This window comes from Aegilops tauschii, chromosome 1 (assembly GCF_002575655.3).
Source record: "Aegilops tauschii subsp. strangulata cultivar AL8/78 chromosome 1, Aet v6.0, whole genome shotgun sequence".
Lineage (NCBI taxonomy): Eukaryota > Viridiplantae > Streptophyta > Magnoliopsida > Poales > Poaceae > Aegilops > Aegilops tauschii.
This window is the reverse complement of record NC_053035.3, coordinates 282181206-282202524: the sequence shown is the minus strand read 5'-3', so window position 1 is coordinate 282202524 and position 21319 is coordinate 282181206.

Genomic DNA, 21319 nt, shown 5'->3' with positions numbered 1-21319 from the left:
GGCTAAAATTGGTACGTACTTATATATGTGCTTTAGCAACACTGATATCAATGAATCTAACAGTCAACCATGAACACGAAAGGAATTGAACGGAGCACAAGCACGCGTGCAAGCATTGCATTGCACGGGCTGGTCGAACTGAATTAAATCCATTCCAACCACTAGCTGGCCCCGGCCAGGCACTTGATTTAGTAGCGAATTCCTCCGGCCTTACTGCTCTCTTGGCGCATGCGGAGGAGGTTGGGAATATTTCAGGAGTCAAGGTTTATAGGGAGGCCCCTACTATCACAAATCTCCTTTTTGCGGATGACTCATTAATCCTCATGAAAGCTAATCAATAAAATGCGGAGACACTTAAATCAATTTTGGACTTATATTGTGCTGCGTCTGGACAAATGGTGAACGTTGAAAAATCTAGCATATTTTTTAGCCCAAATACGAGTGGGGACATTAGAGAACAAATTTGCTCAATTTTAAATATCATGATCGAAGCTCTCAATGATAAGTATCTGGACCTGCCTGCGCATGTGGGGTTAGATAAGACTGATTGTTTCCAATATCTGATTGATCGCATTGTTATGAAAATTAGCGGATGGAAAGAAAAACTCTTATCCACTGGAGGCAAGGAAGTTCTTCTCAAGTCTGTTGTTCAAGCTATCCCAACTTATGCTATGTCGGTCTTTAAAATTCCTAAAAGAAATTGTAAAGGAATAACTGACGAGATGTCGCATTTTTGGTGGGGTGATGACGACAACCAGAGAAGGATGCATTGGATGGCGTGGTGGAAAATGTGTGTCCCGAAAAGCCAAGGTGGAATGGGTTTTCGTGACATTCATTGTTTTAATTTGGCGATGTTGGCTAAACAAGCTTGGCGTCTCCTTGAGAACCCAGATTCCTTGTGTGCCACCATTTTGCGAGCTAAGTATTTTCCTGATGGAGATTTATTGAACGCAAAGTTAAAAAAGGGATCATCCTTCACATGGCAAAGTATTATGGCGGGGTTAATACTTTAAAACATGGCTATATTTGGCGTGTTGGAAATGGTCAGAAAATTGACATTTGGGAAGATGTTTGGATCCCTAACTGTGCTAACAGGAAAGTCATCACTCCAAAGGGACAACATTTGTTATCAAAAGTGTCTGATCTCATTGACCCCTCTTCGAACAGGTGGGATGAGGATCTCATCAGACAGACCTTGTGGCCTGTTGATTTACAGCGGGTCCTTGCTATCCCTCTGCCTCAGTTTGATATGTTAGATTTTGTTGCCTGGAGTCATACAAAGAGTGGGATTTTTTCTGTTCGATCTGCATATTTTGTTGAGTGGGATTATCAACATGGAAGGAAACTTCGTCGTACTAATGGAATGGGTCGAACAAACTTTAATCCAATTTGGTGTAAGTTTGGAAGTTATCTTGTCCAGCGAAGGTGAATTTTTTTATTTGGCGGACGCTGCATGGTACTCTTCCATGTCGTGTTACGCTTGCTAATAGACACATGAAAGTTTCACCTTTATGCCCTTGTTGTGCTTCTGGTTTAGAAGACACAAAGCATATGTTGTTTTAGTGCCAGAAGGCAAAAGAGGTCTGGAGAAGGCTTGGATTAGACGAGATCATTGCTCAAGCTTGTGAAGTTGATCGTGCTGGAGAGGCGGTCCTTGAGTTTTTGTTGCTCATGCCTGACCAAGATTTATCTATTATGGGGTTCCAGAATACTCGGGAGATGATTGCCATTACGTCTTGGTATTTATGGTGGGAAGACGTAAATTAGTGCACAAGGAGAGAATTCAAGATGCAAAACAGATTTCAATGGGGATACAAGCTCTTACGACTAATTATGTTGTTGCTTCCAGTCCAAGGGCTTCTATGAAAAGAGGGGGTTGGATTCGTCCCCCGGTGGGTTTTGTGAAACTTAATGTTGACGCTTCTTTTGATCATGATCTTCTTAAAGGTACGGCGGGGGCTGTCCTGAGGAACGACAAAGGAAAGTTTATTGCAGGGGGTACTTGGAAAATTGATCATTGCATCGATGCTCTAACAGCGGAAGCTTGGGCTCTCAGATTCGGTCTTTCACTAGCGCAACATGCGGGTTGCAATCGCCTAGTTATTAATTCTGATAATTTGGAGGTTATTGAAACGATGAATAACGGCGGACGGTCAGCAGGAGCGGCGGCGGCAATCTTTGATGATTGCTATTTTTTGACGTGTGATTTTCCTACCTCTAGGTTTGAACATTGTAATAGGGAAGCCAATAAGGTTGCGCACGAGCTTGCTAGGTTGGCTAGATTTTCTTCTACCATTGATTGGTTTGAGGAGCCTATGTTTGAGATTGTATCATTCCTCACAAACGATGTATCTGTTATTTCCGTTGAATAAAGTCCATTTGTTTTTAAAAAAAATAGTAGCGAATTCCTCCGCACCGAAATTTTTCCGGATCGATCCTTCCCTTTCAGCGTATGCCCTTCCCTTTAACTAATTATGTTGCCATTCCGCATGCGTCACCGTCGTTTCTTAATTGCCTACAAGGAGCACGCACTGTGGAAGTTACGTGCATACGGAAAATGTGCTGTGGCTTCGCTGTGTATATGAAGAATGTGATATCCACGTAGTACGTACAATGTCCTGACCGTGCGTGGTAGCTACTGCTACTGGCTCAATCTAGTTAACTGGAGATGATGTCCCGGATGATGTAACGGGGTCTGTAGCGTGAAAATATTTCTTATAAAACCACGGATGATAGACGTGACGTATCTGAGAAAATTAAAATAAAAGCCACCACATTGAGGCTAGAGTTGCAGATTACCATCACTATTGAGGAAATTTTAAGAACAAACACCAATTTTGAGGCTGGTATGTAACAAACTGCACCGTCACCAACCGAGCAATGTCGTTTTAAACCGTTTTCCGACAACGCGGGCACAACTATCGGGTCGATAAGACTACCTATTGCGGTTGACTCCTTCCCTAAGAAAAGTCTATGGTTTCTTTGTCTCCCGTCGGCGCCGCCGCCGATTCGCCTCGTCTCCGGTGGCCTTAGGGTCATGGCGGCGCGGTGGATCCTGATCCTTGCTGGTGAGAGGGCTCATTTTTTAGATGTTTCTTCGAGTTTTGTTAGATTTTGTGTCCTGCTCAGAAAGACGAGACGGCGGCGGCTCCCTGAATATGGAATAAAATTCTCCCCGCCTAGCCCCCGTCCTGGTGGTGTGTCTAGCATCATCGGTGCGAGTGTGGAGGTGTGTCTCCAGCGGATCTATCATTTGCGGATTTGCTCGGATCTGGTCGTAGTTCGTCTAAGTTCGTGTGTCTTCAAGTTGGATTCTTCCGATCTACGTTACTCTTCAGCGGCGGCGGTTGCATTTCTGGTGTTTGTTATACTGCCATGATCGAAGATTAATATATTGGAATTTTCTCGCAAAAAAACTATCGGGTCGATAGAAGACATGGTGGAGACGACAGTTAGCCCTGGCGGTTAACCCCCACCCACCTAAAACGATTCACCCCGACCTCTCTCTCTCTCTCTCTCCCTCCCCCTGTCTCGCCATCACATCCTCGTTGCATTTCCGCCATGGTTTCCAAGGTGGGACAAAATCTTTTGAAGATGGCAACTCATTTGGCAACAATGTGGGTATTTGATTTCTGAATTCTCGGGTTAGTGTTAGTTGCGATTTGGGTTTTTCGGATTTGATCCAGTTATCCTCTAATTTGTCGTGTTTTTTAGTTGTTAGAGCCCCAACACCATGTATCCTTCCGATCTTTGTGGACTAGCCGATGGAGAAGTCCCTCCCTCTTGCCATCACCGAGCCATAGCCACCAAATTTATTGCGTTTGAAAGATGGCACATGGCCAAGAGGTCTTTGTGATGCGTATGACATGTTTGTGATGTGTATGTAGTTGTTTGTTCATACTTATTGAAAGCGTAGGTTTACTCCCAGAGGGGGGGGGGGTGAATGGGAGATTTTTAGAAATTCATTAAACTCTAAAGAATTTGACGAAGGTCAGAGTGAAGAAATAGAAACATGAGGGAACTAAATCATCACAGAAAGAGAAAGCCTTCATACAAGATACATACATGTGAAGAACATGCAATCATACATGCATACAAGAATGATGAAGATGAACTGAAGAAATGAAAAACAACATGATGAAAATCTTCATTTCAAGTTCTTTAGAAAGTAACCTTTGGGCAAGTCTTTCTTTCCTCCTCCACAAGAAAATCTCTTCTCCTCTGCGTCGCCGCCATTCTGTCCCATCTCTGATGGCCTCTAGGCCATGGAGGTGCAGAGGATCTCGGCCCCCCGCCGGCGGGAGGGACCCTGTTCTCGTTCTTGTTAGAGTCAGCTTCTTGGTTAGGGCTGTGTGCCGGCGGCGTTGTCCCTTAGTAGGAATAATGTCTCCCACGTTCTATCCCCGTCCCGATGGTGCGTCTAGAATCATCGGAGGGCGTGTGCAGGTTTGTCTCCATCGGATCTTGCGGCATTCGGTCGATGCTGGTCCTCGGTGGATCTATTTGGATCCGGTCTTCGTTCGTCTTCGCTTAGGTGTTTACAGGTTTGATCCTTCTGCTCTATGACTTTCTTCATCGGCGATGGTTGCTACTCTGGTGTGCTGGTCCTATTGGGCCTTAGCACGACGACTTCCCGACTATCCACTACAACAAGGTTTGCCCGGCTCCGGTGAGGGAGGGGCGATGACAGCGCCGCGCCTTTGGCTCGCTCTAGTGCTTGTAGTTGTCGCTAGGTGGTCCACGGACATGGTTGTAATTTGTATTACCTCTGTTGTTCTTTGTACCGTCATGATTGAAGATGAATAGATTGGAAGTTTTTCGCAAAAAAAGTTCTTTAGAAAGTATATCACAAATTCTTCAGCAGCGGAGATATTTAAGGTAAGGGTGAGGAATTTGAAACCAGGTTGGCTTGGTGTTGCTGTATCAACTGTACGTCTGGTTGAGGCGGCTGAGATGAACTCAGAGGACACTTAGTCCTCACTGCATTCCTCTTGAGCCAAGGTCACTTAGACCTTGCCCAATCACTCGTGGTAAGTCTTCAAGGTAGACTTCCAAAACCTTCACAGACTTGTTCACCGGCACACCACAATGACTCTTGGGTGCTCAGAACTTGATGCCTAACCGTCTGGATGAATGACAGTCTTTAAAGGTAACAAGCATCGGATCACACAGATCAATCTTCAGTGATGCTCAATCACTTTGACTCTGGTTGGGTTTTTCCTCACTTGGATTCTCTCAAAGTCGTCAGAGGATGGGTTTCTCTCAAATGACAAGTGTCAAGTTCTCTCTAGAGCAGCCAACATACAAATGGTTGTGGGGGCGGCTATTTATAGCCAGGGCAACCCGACATGAAATGTCATAAATGCCCTTCACAGACATGACCGTCGGCAGGATAAGATCCACTCGACAGCTGGCACGCGGCGCAGCAACGGTCAGAAATTTTAGATCTCAATTTCGTCGAGGCACTTAATTTCCTCATGATAGGCAGATCGCACTGGCGAAGTCCTAACTCCTCAGCGTGACCAAATTCGTCAGCGACCAGATGGACTTCGTCATTGTCGATAGCAAATTCGTCAGTTGTTCCGGAGATTTCCAAAGGCTTCATTCGAAGTGGCTTGTGTATGTTGTGGAGATCTCCCCTATATCTTGGAATCCAATCATGCATGATCACAAGATATTTGATGAATTTTAATGCATGATGAAAATTGGTGTCTGACGAAATACAACATACATGAGTATTTAACATTTAGATTCAGAGCATGCATAGGAAAAGTAGCAAAAGAGTCAGACCACCAACATTTATTAAGTTACAACTCATCAAAGATCGAATGAAAACCAAGAGTTGCAACTTAGCAAAACACAACCCATATAAAGACCCGCTTGAAGACTACCTCAAATTTCTTCCCCTTTGTCATCAAATGACCAAAAGGAGACGAAACTGAGGACTAACGCCCCTGAATAATATCATCTTGAGGAATCCGGAGGGGCGCCAGAGTTGGTGTCGGGGTCGTGTGAAGCAGAAGGGCCTGGAGTAGTGCCTTCAACATCTTCATTTTCATCAGTGGAGCGTGAAGGAGACACCAAGCTTGGGACGAGAGGAGGAATTTGCACTTTCTTGAACTTCTTCCTGGGCGGAATCGACCAATCAAAGTTCATCTTGAAGTCCATCATGGAAAGTTCTTCATCAGTCTTCAGATGTGATAATATGGCCCATGTTCTGTCAAATATTTCGTAGGCGTAGTAGTTGTTCTTGTGAACAACATTATGCATCACTGTCATATTTGTATGGATAGCAGCAGGTGACGCTTTGTCTAGTCATGATTCCTATCAATCTTCTGGTGCAGGAAGATGAGGAGTTCACGGTCAGTCATGACCCGTGGTGCTTCTGGTTTAGGAATTGGAGTAGATGCCTTTGTTGTCGTATCCTGGCTTGCAGTTTCATCACCATTTGATTGTGAGGTGGGCTGACGATATTGTCCATCAAGAGGATGAGTACCTTTAGCAATGACAGCCTTGCCTTTGCCAGGAACTGAGGAAATTGTACTTTGAAGAATTTCTACCTCTGGCATAAAACCGAAATGATTCTGACAATCAGCCCTGCAAGCGATTGAAGACCTTGATCTGATGAATCTCATGATCCACGAAGCATAAGGTTTCAACTCGCAGGATAACTGTGCCATGGTGACCAAAGTCCTCATGCAGAAATCATTGATATTTATGGGAATCCCATGAATGATGTTAAAGAGCATATTCTTCATGATGCCAACAACTTCTTCAGTGTAAGAATTGTGGCCTTTGATGGGACTGAGGGACTTGGCAAGAATGTGGCAGATGGTGCGAGGCACAAATAACAATTCCTTCATCAAGAAGGTGGTCCTTGGAGGTTCTCCTTTGGCCAATGGCTTCATCAACACTTGCATCAAATGACTGGGCAGTTCAGGTTCTTCATAGATCTTCTTTGCTTCTTCAAGGGGTGGATCTACTAGAAGAGTACATAGTAATTCATCAACAGGTGCCTTGTAGTGAGTCTCTTCACTCATCCAGTCCAAAGCCCATGTTGAAATGTCATCAGCATTGCCTAAGAAGTGCAATATGGCATTGAACAGAAGAATGAGTTCTTCATTCCAGTCGCAGACATCCGAACAGAAGCTGAGAAACCCAACATCGTGTAGAATGGCCAGCACACACCTGAAGCATGGAATTGTATCCATGTCCACATGAGGAATATGGCGATGTGGGCAGATCTTGTTCTTATTGAACAAAAGAGATGCATAGTAATTCATCTGCGTCTTGGTCCAGAATCCTAGTCGATTGATCTTGGGTGAGTCATAAGGTGACTCTCCTATGAAGAAATTCTTCTCTTTGAAGAATTTGGAGTTATAGAACTGAGGCCGCCTGAGGCTTCTGCCAATCTTGGGCATAGCAGGAACTGGTTGAAGATTTATCTTCTTTCGCCTTACATCAAATACAGGCCTTGGAGAGCCAGTTGAATCTTGGGGATCAGTAACGGCCAGAGACTTAGCAATTTCTTTAGCAGTAGCAGTTGGTAATGTGTCAGTATCTGCTGAAGGAACTGATTCTTCTCGCTGAGGGGGTGCATTGATGATTGATAACCCACAAGTATAGGGGATCACAACAGTTTTCGAGGGTAGAGTATTCAGCCCAAATTTATAGATTCGCACAAGGGGAGCCAAAGAATATTTGTAAGTATTAGCAGCTGAGTTGTCAATTCAACCACACCTGGAGATTAATTATCTGCAGCAAAGTGATCAGTAGCAAAGTAGTATGATAGTTTTGATAATAGTAGCAACAACAATAATAACGGTAACAGTGATAGCAGTGATTTTGTAGCAAATGCAACAGTAACGATAGTAGTAGTGACTTAGCAAGAACAATATAAGATAAATTCATAGGCATTGGATCGACGATTCGTTGGATGATATTCATCATGTGACAGTTATAACCTAGGGCGATACGACACTAGCTCCAGTTAATAAATATAATGTAGGCATGTATTCCCTAAATAGTCATACGTGCTTATGGAAAGAACTTGCATGACATCTTTTGTCCTACCCTCCCGTGGCAGCAGGGTCCTATTGGAAACTAAGGGATATTAAGGCCTCCTTTTAATAGAGAATCGAAACAAAGCATTAACACACGGTGAATACATGAACTCCTCAAACTACAGTCATCACCGGGAGTGGTCCCGACTATTGTCACTCCGGGGTTGCCGGATCACAACACGTAGTAGGTGACTATAACTTGCAAGATCGGATCTAGAACATAGATATAATGGTGCTAACATAAACGGTTCAGATCTGAAATCATGGCACCCGAGCCCAAAGCGACAAGCATTAAGCATGGCAAAGTCATAGCAACATCAATCTCAGAACATAGTGGATACCAGTGATCAATCCCTAACAAAACTAACTAGATTACATGATGAATCTCATCAAACTCCTCACCGACCAGCGAGCCTACGAAGGAATTACTCACTCCCGGTGGGGAGCATCATGAAATTGGCGATGAAGAAGGGTTCGTGATGAGGAAGATCGAAGATCCCGAAGGAAATATGCCCTAGAGGCAATAATAAAGTTATTATTTATTTCCTTATGTCATGATAAATGTTTATTATTCATGCTAGAATTGTATTAACCGGAAACATAATACATGTGTGAATACATTGAAAAACAGAGTGTCATTAGTATGCCTCTACTTGACTAGCTCGTTGATCAAAGATGGTTATGTTTCCTAGCCATAGACATGAGTTGTCATTTGATTAATGGGATCACATCATTAGGAGAATGATGTGATTGACTTGACCCATTCCGTTAGCTTAGCACTCGATCGTTTAGTATGTTGCTATTGCTTTCTTCATGACTTATACATGTTCCTATGACTATGAGATGATGCAACTCCCGTTTACCGGAGGAACACTTTGTGTGCTACCAAACGTCACAACGTAACTGGGTGATTATAAAGGTGCTCTACAGGTGTCTCCGAAGGTACTTGTTGGGTTGGCGTATTTCGAGATTAGCATTTGTCACTCCGATTGTCGGAGAGGTATCTCTAGGCCCTCTCGGTAATGCACATCACTTAAGCCTTGCAAGCATTGCAACAAATGAGTTTGTTGCAGGATGATGTATTACGGAACGAGTAAAGAGACTTGCCGGTAACGAGATTGAACTAGGTATTGAGATACCGACGATCGAATCTCGGGCAAGTAACATATCGATGACAAAGGGAACAACGTATGTTGTTATGCGGTCTGACCGATAAAGATCTTCCTAGAATATGTGGGAGCCAATATGAGCATCTAGGTTCCGCTATCGGTTATTGACCGGAGATGTGTCTCGGTCATGTCTCCATAGTTCTCGAATGCATAGGGTCCGCACGCTTAAAGTTTTGATGACAGTTATATTATGAGTTTATATGTTTTGATGTACCGAAGGTTGTTCGGAGTCCCGGATGTGATCACGGACATGACGAGGAGTCTCGAAATGGTCGAGACATGAAAATTGATATATTGGAAGCCTATGTTTGGATATCGGAAGTGTTCCGGGTGAAATCGGAATTTTACCGGAGTACCGGGAGGTTACCGGAACCCCCCGGGGGCTTAATGGGCCATAGTGGGCCTTAGTGGAAGAGAGGAGAGGCGGCCAGGGCAGGGCCGCGCGCCCCTCCCCCCTAGTCCGAATAGGACAAGGAGAGGGGGGCGGCGCCCCCCCTTTCCTTCCTCTCTCCCTCCTCTTTCCCCCTCCACTCCTAGTCCAACAAGGAAAAGGGAGGGAGTCCTACTCCCAGTGGGAGTAGGACTCCTCCTGGCGCGCCCCTCCTGGCCGGCCGCACCTCTCCCCCTTGCTCCTTTATATACGGGGGCAGGGGGGCACCCTAGAGACACAACAATTGATCGTTTGATCTTTTAGCCGTGTGCGGTGCCCCCCTCCACCATAGTCCACCTCGATAATACTGTAGCGGTGCTTAGGCGAAGCCCTGCGTCGGTAGAACATCATCATCATCACCATGCCATCGTGCTGACGAAACTCTCCCTCAACACTCGGCTGGATTGGAGTTCGAGGGACGTCATCGGGCTGAACATGTGCTGAACTCGGAGGTGCCGTGCATTCGGTACTTGATCGGTCGGATCGTGAAGACGTACGACTACATCAACCGCGTTGTGCTAACGCTTCCGCTTTCGGTCTACGAGGGTACGTGGACAACACTCTCCCCTCTTGTTGCTATGCATCACCATGATCTTGCGTGTGCGTAGAATTTTTTTTGAAATTACTACGTTCCCCAACAGTGGCATCCGAGCTTGGTTTTATGCGTTGATGTTATATGCATGAGTAGAACACAAGTGAGTTGTGGGCGATATAAGTCATACTGCTTACCAGGATGTCATACTTTGGTTTGACGGTATTGTTGGATGAAGCGGCCGAGACCGACATTACGCGTACGCTTACGCGAGACTGGTTCTTCCGACGTGCTTTGCACAAAGGTGGCTGGCGGGTGTCAGTTTCTCCAACTTTAGTTGAACCGAGTGTGGCTACGCCCGGTCCTTGCGAAGGTTAAAACAACACCAACTTGACAAACTATCATTGTGGTTTTGATGCGTAGGTGAGAACGGTTCTTGCTAAGCCCGTAGCAGCCACGTAAAACTTGCAACAACAAAGTAGAGGACGTCTAACTTGTTTTTGCAGGGCATGTTGTGATGTGATATGGTCAAGACATGATGCTAAATTTTATTGTATGAGATGATCATGTTTTGTAACCGAGTTATCGGCAACTGGCAGGAGCCATATGGTTGTTGCTTTATTGTATGCAATGCAATCGCCCTGTAATGCTTTACTTTATCACTAAGCGGTAGCGATAGTCGTAGAAGCATAAGATTGGCGAGACGACAACGATGCTACGATGGAGATCAAGGTGTCGCGCCGGTGACGATGGTGATCATGATGGTGCTTCGGAGATGGAGATCACAAGCACAAGATGATGATGGCCATATCATATCACTTATATTGATTGCATGTGATGTTTATCTTTTATGCATCTTATCTTGCTTTGATTGACGGTAGCATTATAAGATGATCCCTCGCTAAATTATCAAAGTATAAGTGTTCTCCCTGAGTATGCACCGTTGCGAAAGTTCTTCGTGCTGAGACACCACGTGATGATCAGGTGTGATAGGCTCTACGTTCAAATACAACGGGTGCAAAACAGTTGCACACGCGGAATACTCAGGTTAAGCTTGACGAGCCTAGCATATAACATATATGGCCTCGGAACACGGAGACCGAAAGGTTGAGCGTGAATCATATAGTGGATATGATCAACATAGTGATGTTCACCGTTGAAACTACTCCATCTCACGTGATGATCGGACATGGTTTAGTTGATATGGATCACGTGATCACTTAGAGGATTAGAGGGATGTCTATCTAAGTGGGAGTTCTTAAGTAATATGATTAATTGAACTTAAATTTATCATGAACTTAGTACCTGATAGTATCTTGCTTGTCTATGTTGATTGTAGATAGATGGCCCGTGCTGTTGTTCCGTTGAATTTTAATGCGTTCCTTGAGAAAGCAAAGTTCAAAGATGATGGTAGCAATTACACGGACTGGGTCCGTAACTTGAGGATTATCCTCATTGCTGCACAGAAGAATTACGTCCTGGAAGCACCGCTGGGTGCCAGACCTGCTGCAGGAGCAACACCAGATGTTATGAACGTCTGGCAGAGCAAAGCTGATGACTACTCGATAGTTCAGTGTGCCATGCTTTACGGCTTAGAGCCGGGTCTTCAACAACGTTTTGAACGTCATGGAGCATATGAGATGTTCCAGGAGTTGAAGTTAATATTTCAAGCAAATGCCCGGATTGAGAGATATGAAGTCTCCAATAAGTTCTACAGCTGCAAGATGGAAGAGAATAGTTCTGTCAGTGAGCATATACTCAAAATGTCTGGGTATAACAATCACTTGATTCAACTGGGAGTTAATCTTCCGGATGATAGCGTCATTGACATAATTCTTCAATCACTGCCACCAAGCTACAAGAGCTTCGTGATGTACTATAACATGCAAGGGATGGATAAGATGATTCCCGAGCTCTTCGCAATGCTAAAGGTTGCGGAGGTAGAAATCAAAAAGGAGCATCAAGTGTTGATGGTCAATAAGACCACCAGTTTCAAGAAAAAGGGCAAAGGGAAGAAGAAGGGGAACTCCAAGAAGAACAGCAAGCAAGTTGTTGTTCAGGAGAAGAAACCCAAGTCTGGACCTAAGCCTGAGACTGAGTGCTTCTACTGCAAGCAGACTGGTCACTGGAAGCGGAACTGCCCCAAGTATTTGGCGGATAAGAAGGATGGCAAGGTGAACAAAGGTATATGTGATATACATGTTATTGATGTGTACCTAATGCTCGCAGTAGCACCTGGGTATTTGATACTGGTTCTGTTGCTAATATTTGCAACTCGAAGCAGGGGCTACGAATTAAGCGAAGATTGGCTTAGGATGAGGTGACGATGCGCGTGGGAAATGGTTCCAAAGTCGATGTGATCGCGGTCGGCACGCTACCTCTACATCTACCTTCGGGATTAGTTTTAGACCTAAATAATTGTTATTTGGTGCCAGCGTTAAGCATGAACATTATATCTGGATCTTGTTTGATGCGAGACGGTTATTCATTTAAATCAGAGAATAATGGTTGTTCTATTTATATGAGTAATATCTTTTATGGTCATGCACCCTTGAAGAGTGGTCTATTTTTGTTGAATCTCGATAGTGGTGATACACATATTCATAGTATTGAAGCCAAAAGATGCAGAGTTGATAATGATAGTGGAACTTATTTGTGGCACTACCGTTTAGGTCATATCGGTGTAAAGCGCATGAAGAAACTCCATACTGATGGACTTTTGGAACCACTTGATTATGAATCACTTGGTACTTGAGAAACGTGCCTCATGGGCAAGATGACTAAAACGCCGTTCTCCGGAACTATGGAGAGAGCAACAGATTTGTTGGAAATCATACATACAGATGTATGTGGTTTGATGAATGTTGAGGCTCGTGGCGGATATCGTTATTTTCTCACCTTCACAGATGATTTAAGCAGATATGGGTATATCTACTTAATGAAACATAAGTCTGAAACATTTGAAAAGTTCAAAGAATTTCAGAGTGAAGTTGAAAATCATTGTAACAAGGAAATAAAGTTTCTACGATCTGATCGTGGAGGAGAATATTTGAGTTATGAGTTTGGTCTTCATTTGAAACAATGTGGAATAGTTTTGCAACTCATGCCACCCGGAACACCACAGCGTAATGGTGTGTCCGAACGTCGTAATCGTACTTTACTAGATATGGTGCGATCTATGATGTCTCTTACTGATTTACCGCTATCGTTTTGGGGTTATGCTTTAGAGACGGTCGCATTCACGTTAAATAGGGCACCATCAAAATCCGTTGAGACGATGCCTTATGAACTGTGGTTTGGCAAGAAACCAAAGTTGTCGTTTCTTAAAGTTTGGGGCTGCGATGCTTATGTGAAAAAGCTTCAACCTGATAAGCTCGAACCCAAATCGGAGAAATGTGTCTTCATAGGATACCCAAAGGAGACTGTTGGGTACACCTTCTATCACAGATCCGAAGGCAAGACTTTTGTTGCTAAATTCGGAATCTTTCTGGAGAAGGAGTTTCTCTCGAAAGAAGTGAGTGGGAGGAAAGTAGAACTTGATGAGGTAATTGTACCTGCTCCCTTATTGGAAAGTAGTTCATCGCAGAAACCAGTTTCTGCGACGCCTATACCCATTAGTGAGGAAGTTAATGATGATGATCATGGAACTTCAGATCAAGTTATTATCGAACCTCGTAGGTCAACCAGAGTAAGATCCGCACTAGAGTGGTACGGTAATCCTGTTCTGGAGGTTATGTTACTAGACCATGACGAACCTACGAACTATGAAGAAGCGATGGTGAGCCCAGATTCCGCAAAATGGCTTGAAGCCATGAAATCTGAGATGGGATCCATGTATGAGAACATAGTGTGGACTTTGGTTGACTTGCCCGATGATCGGCAAGCAACTGAGAATAAATGGATCTTCAAGAAGAAGACTGACGCTGATGGTAATGTTACTGTCTATAAAGCTCGACTTGTTGCAAAAGGTTTTCGACAAGTTCAAGGGATTGAGTACGATGAGACCTTCTCACCAGTAGCGATGCTTAAGTCCGTCCGAATCATGTTAGGAATTGCCGCATTTTATGATTATGAAATTTGGCAAATGGATGTCAAAACTGCATTCCTGAATGGATTTCTGGAAGAAGAGTTGTATATGATGCAACTGGAAGGTTTTATCGATCCAAAGGGAGCTAACAAAGTGTGCAAGCTCCAGCGATCCATTTATGGACTGGTGCAAGCCTCTCAGAGTTGGAATAAACGCTTTGATAGTGTGATCAAAGCATTTGGTTTTGTACAGACTTTTGGAGAAGCCTGTATTTACAAGAAAGTGAGTGGGAGCTCTGTAGCATTTCTGATATTATATGTGGATGACATATTGCTGATTGGAAATGATATAGAATTTCTGGATAGCATAAAGGGATACTTGAATAATAGTTTTTCAATGAAAGACCTCGGTGAAGCTGCGTATATATTGGGCATCAAGATCTATAGAGATAGATCAAGACGCTTAATTGGACTTTCACAAAGCACATACCTTGACAAAGTTTTGAAGAAGTTCAAAATGGATCAAGCAAAGAAAGGGTTCTTGCCTGTGTTACAAGGTGTGAAGTTGAATAAGACTCAATGCCCGACCACTACAGAAGATAGAGAGAAGATGAAAGATGTTCCCTATGCTTCATCCATAGGCTCTATCATGTATGCAATGCTGTGTACCAGACCTGGTGTGTGCCTTGCTATAAGTCTAGCAGGGAGGTACCAAAGTAATCCAGGAGTGGATCACTGGACAGTGGTCAAGAACATCCTGAAATACCTGAAAAGGACTAAGGATATGTTTCTCGTTTATGGAGGTGACAAAGAGCTCATCGTAAATGGTTACGTTGATGCAAGCTTTGACACTGATCCGGACGATTCTAAATCGCAAACCGGATACGTGTTTACATTGAACGGTGGAGGTGTCAGTTGGTGCAGTTCTAAACAAAGCGTCGTGGCGGGATCTACGTGTGAAGCGGAATACATAGCTGCTTCGGAAGCAACAAATGAAAGAGTCTGGATGAAGGAGTTCATATCCGATCTAGGTGTCATACCTAGTGCATCGGGTCCAATGAAAATCATTTGTGACAATACTGGTGCAATTGCCTTGGCGAAGGAATCCAGATTTCACAAGAGAACCAAGCACATCAAGAGACGCTTCAATTCCATCTGGGATTTAGTCCAGGTGGGAGACATAGAAATTTGCAAGATACATACGGATCTGAATGTTGCAGACCCGTTGACTAAGCCTCTTCCACGAGCAAAACATGATCAACACCAAGGCTCCATGGGTGTTAGAATAATTACTGTGTAATCTAGATTACTGACTCTAGTGCAAGTGGGAGACTGAAGCAAATATGCCCTAGAGGCAATAATAAAGTTATTATTTATTTCCTTATATCATGATAAATGTTTATTATTCATGCTAGAATTGTATTAACCGGAAACATAATACATGTGTGAATACATAGACAAACAGAGTGTCACTAGTATGCCTCTACTTGACTAGCTCGTTGATCAAAGATGGTTATGTTTCCTAGCCATAGACATGAGTTTTCATTTGATTAACGGGATCACGTCATTAGGAGAATGATGTGATTGACTTGACCCATTCCGTTAGCTTAGCACTCGATCGTTTAGTATGTTGCTATTGCTTTCTTCATGACTTATACATGTTCCTATAACTATGAGATTATGCAACTCCCGTTTACCGGAGGAACACTTTGTGTGCTACCAAACGTCACAACGTAACTGGGTGATTATAAAGGTGCTCTACAGGTGTCTCCGAAGGTACTTGTTGGGTTGGCGTATTTCGAGATTAGGATTTGTCACTCCGATTGTCGGAGAGGTATCTCTAGGCCCTCTCGGTAATGCACATCACTTAAGCCTTGCAAGCATTGCAACTGATGAGTTTGTTGCGGGATGATGTATTACGGAACGAGTAAAGGGACTTGCCGGTAACGAGATTGAACTAGGTATTGAGATACCGACGATCGAATCTCGGGCAAGTAACATACCGATGACAAAGGGAACAACGTATGTTGTTATGCGGTCTGACCGATAAAGATCTTCCTAGAATATGTGGGAGCCAATATGAGCATCCAGGTTCTGTATTGGTTATTGACCGGAGACGTGTCTCCGTCATGTCTACATAGTTCTCGAACCGGTAGGGTCCGCACGCTTAAAGTTTCGATGACAGTTATATTATGAGTTTATATGTTTTGATGTACCGAAGGTTGTTCGGAGTCCCGGATGTGATCACGGACATGACGAGGAGTCTTGAAATGGTCGAGACATGAATATTAATATATTGGAAGCCTATGTTTGGATATCGGAAGTGTTCCGGGTGAAATCGGAATTTTACCGGAGTACCGGGAGGTTACCTGAACCCCCCGGGGGCTTAATGGGCCATAGTGGGCCTTAGTGGAAGAGAGGAGAGGCGGCCAGGGTAGGGCCGCGCGCCCCTCCCCCCTAGTCCGAATAGGACAAGGAGAGGGGGGCGGCGCTCCCCCTTTCCTTCCTCTCTCCCTCCTCTTTCCCCCTCCACTCCTAGTCCAACAAGGAAAAGGGAGGGTGTCCTACTCCCGGTGGGAGTAGGACTCCTCCTGGCGCGCCCCTCCTGGCCGGCCGCACCTCTCCCCCTTGCTCCTTTATATACGGGGGCAGGGGGCACCCTAGAGACACAACAATTGATCGTTTGATCTTTTAGCCGTGTGCGGTGCCCCCCTCCACCATAGTCCACCTCGATAATACTGTAGCGGTGCTTAGGCGAAGCCCTGCGTCGGTAGAACATCATCATCGTCACCACGCCGTCGTGCTGACGAAACTCTCCGTCAACACTCGACTGGATCGGAGTTCGAGGGACGTCATCGGGCTGAACGTGTGCTGAACTCGGAGGTGCCGTGCGTTCGGTACTTGATCGGTCGGATCGTGAAGACGTACGACTACATCAACCGCGTTGTGCTAACGCTTCCGCTTTCGGTCTACGAGGGTACGTGGACAACACTCTCCCCTCTCGTTGCTATGCATCACCATGATCTTGCGTGTGCGTAGGATTTTTTTTGAAATTACTACGTTCCCCAATAGACCCCCCCTCTCCGGAACCCCAAACGGACTCCAGATCTGGCCTCCCGATGAAGAACAGGAGACGGCGGCGGCTCCGTCTCGTGGAACGCGATAATTCTTCCTCCTTGATTTATTTCTGAAAAAATGCGATTTTATAGCGTCGGTTTCAGGGTCTACGGGGCCACCAGGTGGGGACAACCCCCCTGGGCGTGCCTAGAGGGGGAGGCGCCCTTGTGGGTTGTGCCCACCCAGGTGCCCCTCTCCGGTGGTTCTTGGCTCCATAAATTCTCTTTTATTATATAAAAAATCCTCGCAAAGGTTTCGTTCCATTCTGAGAACTTTTATTTCTGCACAAAAAACAACACCATGGTAGTTCTGCTAAAAACAGTGTCAGTCCGTGTTAGTTTCATTCAAATCATGCAAATTAGAGTCCAAAACAAGAGGAAAAGCGTTAGTAAAAGTAGATACGACGGAGACGTATCAACTCCCCCAAGCTTAAACCTTTGCTTGTCCTCAAGCAATTGCGTTGATAAACTAAAAGTGAAAAAGAAAAAACTTTTACGAACTCTTTTGATCTTGTTTGCATAAATAAGCTTAAACAGCACCCAAGTTTTCAGCCAATATTATAACTAACCATGTCGACAATAACTCTTAAAAATTATATTAACTCATATTAATGACATAATCAGCTAGCGAGCAATAATAAGATATCTCAAATAGCAACACGTTATCAAAACAACCATGATATAATATGACAATAGTGGTATCTCGCTAGCCCTTTCTGAGACCGCAAAACATAAATGCAGAGCACCTCCAAAGTTCAAGCAGCGACTAAACATTGTAATTCATGGTAGAAAAGATCCAGTCATGATGCACTCAACATTAGTTACACACAATGCATCAGCATGACAATGGTGCTCTCAGGTTCTGGCGCTTATTTTGGAAGGTGATGACACAACATAAAAGTAAATAGATAGTCCCTTCGCAGAGGGAAGCAGTGATTTGCACAGGTGCTAGACCTCAAAATTTTAAAACAGAGGTATGATACGTCTCCAACGTATCTATAATTTTTGATTGTTCCATAATATTATATTATCTATTTTGGATGTTTAATGGGCTTTACTATGCACTTTTATATTATTTTTGGGACTAACCTACTAACTAAAGGCCCAGTGCAAATTGCTGTTTTTTTGCCTATTCCAGTGTTTCACAGAAAAGGAATATCAAACGGAATCCAAACGGAATGAAACCATCGGGAGAGTTATTTTTGGAACAAACGCAATCCAGGAGACTTGGAGTGGACGTCAAGGAAGCAACTAGGAAGCCACAAGGTAGGGAGGTGCACCCCCACCCTCGTGGGCCCCTCGTGGCTCCACCGACCTACTTCTTTCGCCTATATACTCATATACCCTGAAAACATCCGAGAGCACCACGAAACCCTATTTCCACCGCCGCAACCTTCTGTTCCGTGAGATCCCATCTTGGGGCCTTTTCCGGCGCTCCCCCGGAGGGGGAATCGATCACAGAGGGCTTCTACATCAACACCATAGCCTCTCCGATGATGTGTGAGTAGTTTACCACAGACCTTCGGGTCCATAGTTATTAGCTAGATGGCTTCTTCTCTCTCTTTCGATCTCTATACAAAGTTCTCCTCGATTCTCTTGGAGATCTATTCGATGTAATTCTTTTTGCGATGTGTTTGTTGAGATCCGATGAATTGTGGGTTTATGATCAAGATTATCTATGAACAATATTTGGTTCTTCTCTGAATTCTTATATGTATGATTTGATATCTTTGCAAGTCTCTTCGAATTATCAGTTTGGTTTGGCCTACTATATTGATCTTTCTTGCAATGGGAGAAGTGCTTAGCTTTGGGTTCAATCTTGCGGTGTCCTTTCCCAGTGACAGCAGGGGCAGCAAGGCACGTATTGTATTGTTGCCATCGAGGATAAAAAGATGGGGTTTATATCATATTGCTTGAGTTTATCCCTCTACATCATGTCATCTTGCCTAGTGTGTTACTCTGTTCTTATGAACTTAATACTCTAGTTGCATGCTGGATAGCGGTCGATGTGTGGAGTAATAGTAGTAGATGCAGAATCGTTTCGGTCTACTTGTCACGGACGTGATGCCTATATACATGATCATGCCTAGATATTCTCATAACTATGCACTTTTCTATCAATTGCTCGATAGTAATTTGTTCACCCACCCTAGATTATGCTATCTTGAGAGAAGCCACTAGTGAAACCTATGGCCCCCGGGTCTGTCTTCCATCATATTATTTTCCTATCAATTTGCTATTTCTGCCGCCGTTTATTTTGTAATCTTTACTTTCCAATCTATATCATAAAAATACCAAAAATATTTATCTTATTATCTCCATCAGATCTCCCTTTTGCAAGTGGCCGTGAAGGGATTGACAACCCCTTTATCGCGTTGGTTGCAAGGTTCTTATTTGTTTGTGCAGGTACAAGGCGACTTGTGTGTAACCTCCTACTGGATTGATACCTTGGTTCTCAAAAACTGAGGGAAATACTTACGCTACTTTGCTGCATCACCCTTTCCTCTTCAAGGGAAAACCAACGCATGCTCAAGAGGTAGCAAGGTAAATGATATTTTGAGAGGTGCACCCTTCTTGTTTACTTCGCAACCATCAGTTATCAAGATCGTCCATGCTAAACACATTAGTAGCTGTTCCCAAGCGATAAAGTAAAGGTTATGACTCCGTAGGAGTTTTTGTTTGATTATTTGTAAGCTCTTGTCTTTTTGCAGTTTGGGACGGGGCATCCCTATTACCGCCCTTTTCTCGTGCAATGGCGAGTGAATAAACACTCGAACCTGAGAATAACCCGCTGAGCATGGAAGATACCGACTACCTCCTGTCGTTCTATGAACAATCTAGGCACACAAAAGGATATTTATTTGAAGTTTTTAGAGATGTCACATGCAAATTTACTTAGGACGGCAGGGTAATACCGCATATAGGTAGGTATGGTGGACTCATCTAGAATTACTTGGGTTTCAGGTTTTGGATGTACAAGCAGAATTCCCACTTAGTACATGCGAAGGCTAGCAAATAGGTTGAGAAGCGGCCAACTTGAGAGCAACAACGGTCATGAACATGCATTATGCATAAGTAACATTGGACACTAGCATGAGTAGGATATGAACACCATGAACATAAATATCATAGAGGCTATGTTGTATTTGATTCAAATACATGCATGAACATGTGCCAAGTCAAGCCACTCGAACATTCATAGGAGGATACCATATCATCATACTACATCACAATCATTTTAATGCAATGTTGACATCCAAGATAAATCATTATCCACTCCTAGCTACTTATGCATGGCATGAGAAACTATAATCTCTAATTGTCATTGCAAACATGTTTAATCATAATGAGTTGAATCATGGATACTAGGTTAAACATATTTACAAAAACAGAACAAGTCGAGTTCATACCCGTTTCTCTCTGCCACGGCCAGTTCATCGAATATCATCATTATTGCCTTTCACTTGCATGACTGAACGATATGAAAATAATAATAGTGCAAGAGTGCCATGGACTAAGCTGGAATCTGCAAACATTTTATTTAACAGGAGAAGACAAGGTAAGATGGGCTCTTTGTTAGATTAACAATTATGCAAATGAGAGCCACTCAACATTTTCATCGTGGTCTTCTCCTCGGTACGACTCAATAAAAAGAAAAGAAATTCAGAGAAACACACTGAAATATTTTTGGAGTTTTTGATTTCCTTGAACAAGCAAAATAAAAAGGGAAAAGCAAAAACGAGAAAAACTATTTACACGGGAAAGCTCCCAACAAGTAAAAGAAGAACAAGGAAATCTTTTTGGGTTTTTCTTTTAGTGCTATAAAAATTTAAACTAGGAAGAAAAATCAAAAAGAAGCAAGAAATATTTTTGGATTTTCTCAAAGTTTTTCAAACACACAAGAAGAAAGTGAGAAAATAAATTTGGCATGGATAATACAATGAAAGAATGTGGACACCGACAACTGGAATGAAATGTGTGAG